Below are 6178 nucleotides of genomic sequence, written 5' to 3' on the forward strand. Positions count from 1 at the left end.
CGTTGCCGCCTCGCCATCAGCTGGCTTTCCAGTACGAAACCGATCTCGGAAGCCCTTCACTGTGAATATAAATCGCTTAGGCAAAGCAGCTTTCATCTTTGCGTAATTAGCTGCATCGGTAGGTGCCAGCCTACCGTACACACTGAGCGCTTCGCCACTTAAACAAGTACTCAAAGCGGTAACCCATTGCTGCTCCGGCCAATTCTGGCTTCCAGCAATCGTCTCCAACCTATGCAGGTACGCATCAAGGTCATCCTTCTTCTCATCAAATGCCACAAGCAGCTTGCTTGGGTTCAAACAGAAGTCTTGGTCTTCCCTTTCACTACTCTCGACTGTAGCCTGGACGGAAGTTTCTATGCGCTATTGCAAACGGAGCTGTTCAAGTTCTATCTCATGCTGCCGTTGTCTTTCTCTCTCAGCCATCTGCGCTTCTCTTTTTTCTGTCTCCCTCTCAGGTGCCAACCTTTCTCTCTCCAGCTCTGCTACTCTCTCTTCTTTGAACCTCTCAGCCGGTAGCCTCTCTCTCTCTAGCTCTAGTTCAGCTGTTGCTCTCTTTCTTGCTTGGCCCTTTCAGCTGGCAACCTCTCTTTTTCAAGCTCTGCTGCTTTTTCTTCCTTTGCGCTCTCGACCGCAACTTCTCTCTTTGAAGCTCTGCTGCTTTTTCTTCATTAGCTCTTTCTCTTTCTTCTTTCTCCTTTTCGCTAACCTAGTTTCGTAGTTCGGTCCCAGAAAGACCTATCTTCTCACCAAGGGCGACTAATTTCTCAAGATCAATGATGCCCGTCAATCAAAACCTGGCCGCGTGCACATACCCTCTGCCTAACTCCGAATTCCAAAACACTCTATGCACACAGGTTAGCGAGAACGCGGTACGGCACTCAAAATTCGTTCGCAAGCCCTATCAACGTCTCAGGGCTATTTCTCCCTGCTTTGGACAGACTTTGCACCAAAAAGGTCCTGTCGCGGACACCAGAATAATCGCCATTAATCCCGTTAATGAACGTGGCACTCACCGGGCGGATTCCAAGGGCTGACGTATCGGCCCCCCGAAATGCACCACGAAAGCGCGGATAAAAAATAGTTTGTCCATTTAATGCACCAGCGAACGCCGGTTGTGGCCCAAAGACCAAGTCAGAGCCGAGAATCGATAACACAGACAAAATATACTCTCAGTTAAGTAAAAACACTTGCGCACTCGGCTGGTATCAGTTACAACTTCACAATATAACTCAGATAGTGTTACCACAACGAGAACTAAACAGACACATCATGCGCTACAAATGCAATCTCATGCATTACAACTTATTCAAGAACAGTTAGTCCTGAATATTCAGCAGCCTATCCAGTCCACACTTCTTGGACGGTACTTGAATGGTTCTCGTACAGGAAACACTCCGCAAACTCCAGCGCTGATCGCCGTTGTGTTCCTCCGCCGTCGTAACGTGTCACGGCTCACACGGCGTCATCATCTGATTCTTCCAGATCGACGATCGACTGACCGCACAGCATCATAAACACGTCTTCTTTGGCTGACGGAGCCACACTCAGCATAACTTAACCATCTTCGGATCGACTGACGGACTCCGTTCGTCGGTGCACGCTTTTATTTCCTCTCCCCCGGGTTGTAGATGCGTCGGGAGTGTTCTCCGGCGTGCAGCACAGCCAAAGCTAGGAAAAGGGCGAGAATTTTCTCGAAAGTTCTAATCGCGGCGGCGTCGCTCAGCGTCACGTCATGCTTTCCCTCGAGATGATTCCAGCTTTGCTGGGCGTTTGATCTGGTTGTCTGCGTCTGGCTCGACTGGGTGAGGGGGAAGCGCCGCGCCGGCGTCTTTTAATACTTGTTTTTTCGTTGTACGCGCTTCTAGGGCGAATGGCTGGCGCCGTGCAATCCCGCTGCCGTTTGAATGCGGCCGCGTGCGCGCTTCATTGACGTGCACGCTTGTGACACACGTCGAACTTAAAACGAGTACCTGCGCTTGGTACGAGAGGTATATGCGACTTCTGTACAAAAACAGACATTTTAACGTGCCTCGAGAGCAGCGTAGCCAATGCGTTGCGCCTATGCGAGGGAATAAGCTTGATAATTACCTTATAAAATTTATATTCCGTGCCGGAGACATCAGCACAGTCCTTCTTAGCCTCATCACTTAGAGCTCCAGTGCAGATGCCGCACTGCCTTTCAAGCACTGCAAGGCGCATTCCCCCTGGGAGTACGACAGACCCAGTTTCGCAGTTCACTAGTCATAATTCAGTTTTTTCTTCAATGAGAGATACAGCGCAGCGTGGCCTGGAGATGTTTATCATCGAGCAAGGTAAAGGCAACGACTCAAACATAATACCAGGAGAACTCGAACTCGAAGTCGGCATTCGAAGCAACAACGAGCACGCTGGCTGTGGACCACGCCGGTAAAATAGCATCTTTAAGAACACTGACAGTGTTGCTGTTACACTGAGGCTGCTGGGCAAGGGTGGACAACTCAGACTCGCCTGCTCGCCAGTGTACAGTCGCACGACGCTCCCAAAAAGCCAATTCCCAAGATAACATCCTACGAGGAATCAGCAAGCAGTGCTAATTCTGTCGTGAGTGCCTTGGCAGCAATGCAGGCAGACAGTGCATAGACCTACTGGACACAAAGCCGCCCCAGTCACTACTCGAAAAGTAGCAGGTGTGTCCCAATAAATCAATTACCTTGCGGCCAAGTTTTTTTCTTAAAAAATACACTCATTGCAGAAACAGTGGCACCGGTACCAACCAAAGCTATCGTGGGAATATTCTCAAAAAGTACGTGAACCTTGTCATAATGAAAACTGGTCGAGGCACGCTTGCATAATGTGGCCCGTCCAACGACCTCGTCTCCAACGGCCGCGGCGGATAGTTTCCCCAGTGGCGAGGAGGTAAGCCGTGGCTGGAGTCGTGGAGATAGTAACCGTAGCTGGCGCATCGTAGGTGGAGTCAAGCTCCGCTCATAGGCAAGCGAGTCACTACGGATATTCGGCCGGTACCCGTGCTGCTGGACACTTGTATTCGAAGGCCAGTAGGTGTAATGTCGGCTTCACCTTGTGAACAACGCGGATCACAAAGAAAAAACATGGCTTATCACTATGTCATAGGAATCGGTGTAACACGAAAGTGAAACGTGTCTTCAAAGACGTAGTTGAGCGTTTGTAGTGCATTCTTTCACCCCAAGCGCGAAGGAATCAATGCTACAGCAACAAATTGTAGTAGAACGGCAAGCTGCTCGAAACTTGCAACGCGCTGCTAAAGCAGAAAGGGCGCACGGAACGAACATACACAGGATGAGCGCTGTCACTGCTGTAACTTATTTCTGTGTGAGCAGCGCACACCTTTCGCAAAAGCGGCCGCTGCGGTGAGCAAAGTTACCTTCGTGCTCTGAACGCAAACTGGCGGTGAGAGCGCAAACGTACACGCTACACCACCGCCATCACGAGATAAGCCCGCAAACGAGCGACCACGCCCTGTAGAGGCGAGCTCTCATCCGCGTGGGGCGACGCCCTTTACAGCGCGCTCATCGATACCTTCGCGCCACCTCGCTAGTGATAACAAAAACAGGCTGAAGGGCCACAGATCTCTGAGTATCGCGATTGGTAAACGGTGTATATAAATAGCTCGCCATTAGCTTGGCAAACATCGTCCCGTTTGTGGCCGAATCGTTTCGCGCTCTGCGCTGCGAAGCGAGGGGGCTTAAGTTCGACTCCCGGTGACGGAACTTTTTCTTTGTCAACTGTTAGTCTTTAAATTTTACAACGTCATATCCCTGACGGAAATTACGTCAGTAGAGCCGTGGTGGACCCCGGCATAAAACACTTTCGTGTTAAAAGTCGTGCGCGGGCGACGTCGCCTAGGGCAAAACCGTGCGATGTGTTCACGAAGCATATTGGATGCCGCGGTGTGGTGAGGATGCTCCACCGGAAAGAAATTAGGGCCGGCAGCTGGTCAAGACATAACTGTTACGGGGCGCATAAGGCGGCTCGACGTAAGAAGCCGTTGGTCTTCGTCTTCGTCGTCGTATCTGTGCTTGCACGTTTCAGTATAATTCTTCAGAAATGCATGCTTGATAGACATTGAATATATGCCCACTCCTTTTCAAGCGATCAATTTAGAGTGTTTATTCGAGGTTCATCAGAATTGACACTGAATGCAGTGACTCCCGCACCCACACAGCCGATAGGCGGCTTGTTTCTATTTGGTGCATGATGTACTCTTGCCGTCTGGTGACATTCGCATTGCCGTGCTTGCGGAATAAATATTATTCAGCTCAATCTGGATATTGTGATGCCCCGCTTCCATCGTCAACGAATGGGACATGCTGCGGCAGAAAACATCAAGTTCAAGTTTATTCGTTGTTATTGTGTACAAACGAGCTCACATAATACATAGAGCATCAGGAGGCCCCAAAGTGAGACACTGTCAGGGGGACCTCCTATCGCTGACAACGTGCATTCACTGCCGTCTAGAATTAGCGCTATCATCGCTACCGCTGGGCACATGAACTTGGAAGCGTCACGAGTGCATTTCGGCGCCAGTAGCCAATCATTTCTGCTGTAATGAAATGTCGTCGAGAATAAGCACGTTCAGGCTGTTGTTCTAACCTAAATTATTCCTGAATTCATTCCTATTTCTTTTGTTGTGTTAAACACGCTCAGCTTCTCGGCAGTCACACTGAGTGCTTTGTTTTATTTAAAGTCAATAAACACCACGCACGGTGTACGCTCATTATCGTGTCTTCCTCATCCAAGCTTACTGCGGCGCGCACACACTGAAGAAATTCGTGAACGCACACAGTAGCACGATGTTTCGACAGAGCAAACAAGGTATGCTGTCAAATACTGTTTATAGTGCCCCATTATCACGAATAATGGCTGAGAGGTTGGCGTTGCACAGCGTTTAGTGCAGCCAAGCGTTGAAAGTTGGGAAAGTTGGTTCGGGAACATCTGAAAAAACTGCGCAGTAAGACGGTCCACGAAGAAAGAAGCACGCACGAGCTTGTCGTTCCTTGCTCGTGTCCCATCTTGCGGCGCAGATTTTTCTGAAAATGATTAGTGCAGAGTATCGGTCCAGTTCCCGCATTAAACAATGATATCCGTGCACTGGCCAACAATGCGGCACGCGCGCTACCGTAGCAGACGACGCGGTTCAAATCTATATCCTTGAAACGTCTGCGCACGCGCGAGATGCTGACGGCGCGCGGTTGCAGCGCTAGTCGCATCGCGATTCCAGGCGCTCCGAGATTTCCCCTTTGTGTGAAACAGCCTGTACACTCGCGAGTAATGCGAAATGGAGCGCTATAATAACCTCTGCAAGAGCTTATTGGCTGAACGCATTTGGGAAGCGCAAAAATGTTGACTACATTGAATGCTCATGCGGAAAGGTATCTGTAGCGATTGAATACATGCTATTCATATTAGTTCGTTACAAGTAATCGTTGAATAAAGATGAATTCCGAGCTACAGCTCATGTCGCTCACGTTAGTGTTCGGTATATTAGAAGTTATGGAGACGACTAGGAGAGCCCCCAAACGTAGGCGGCTAGATAGATAGATTAGATAGATAGATAGATAGATAGATAGATAGATAGATAGATAGATAGATAGATAGATAGATAGATAGATAGATAGATAGATAGATAGATAGATAGAAACGGCCAAAGTGCCTGAGGTTCGCTAAGAAAATGCTTCGCATTTAATAAACGGTTTATTCTCTCCCTCTCGTTCGTGCCTGGGAAGGTACAAACTCTCCATCACATGTGGCGCATATCCGCTTAGCGTTGCCCATGGAACACGGGTAGTGCCACGTGTCTGGAGGAAAGGGTTTGCAGTGTACGCGACAGGATTCTCACGTTATTGATGGCATGACCAGACAGTCATATTCGTCAAACCTTCTTAGCCTCCAATGCCAATTTTGGTCTACACCAAACTAAGGAGGCGACCACGAGAGCACACAGAGTTTAGATAGATAGATAGATAGATAGATAGATAGATAGTAGATAGATAGATAGATAGATGATAGATTAGATAGATAGATAGAGAGATAGATAGAGATAGATAGATAGCTAGATAGATAGATCGATAGATAGATTAGATAGATATAAACGCACAAAGTCCCTTAGGTGAGAAGAGCTACAAGGTGGGTAGTTGGTGTTGATTTCTTCCAAGGTGCG

This window comes from Rhipicephalus sanguineus, chromosome 6, assembly GCF_013339695.2.
Source record: "Rhipicephalus sanguineus isolate Rsan-2018 chromosome 6, BIME_Rsan_1.4, whole genome shotgun sequence".
NCBI lineage: Eukaryota > Metazoa > Arthropoda > Arachnida > Ixodida > Ixodidae > Rhipicephalus > Rhipicephalus sanguineus.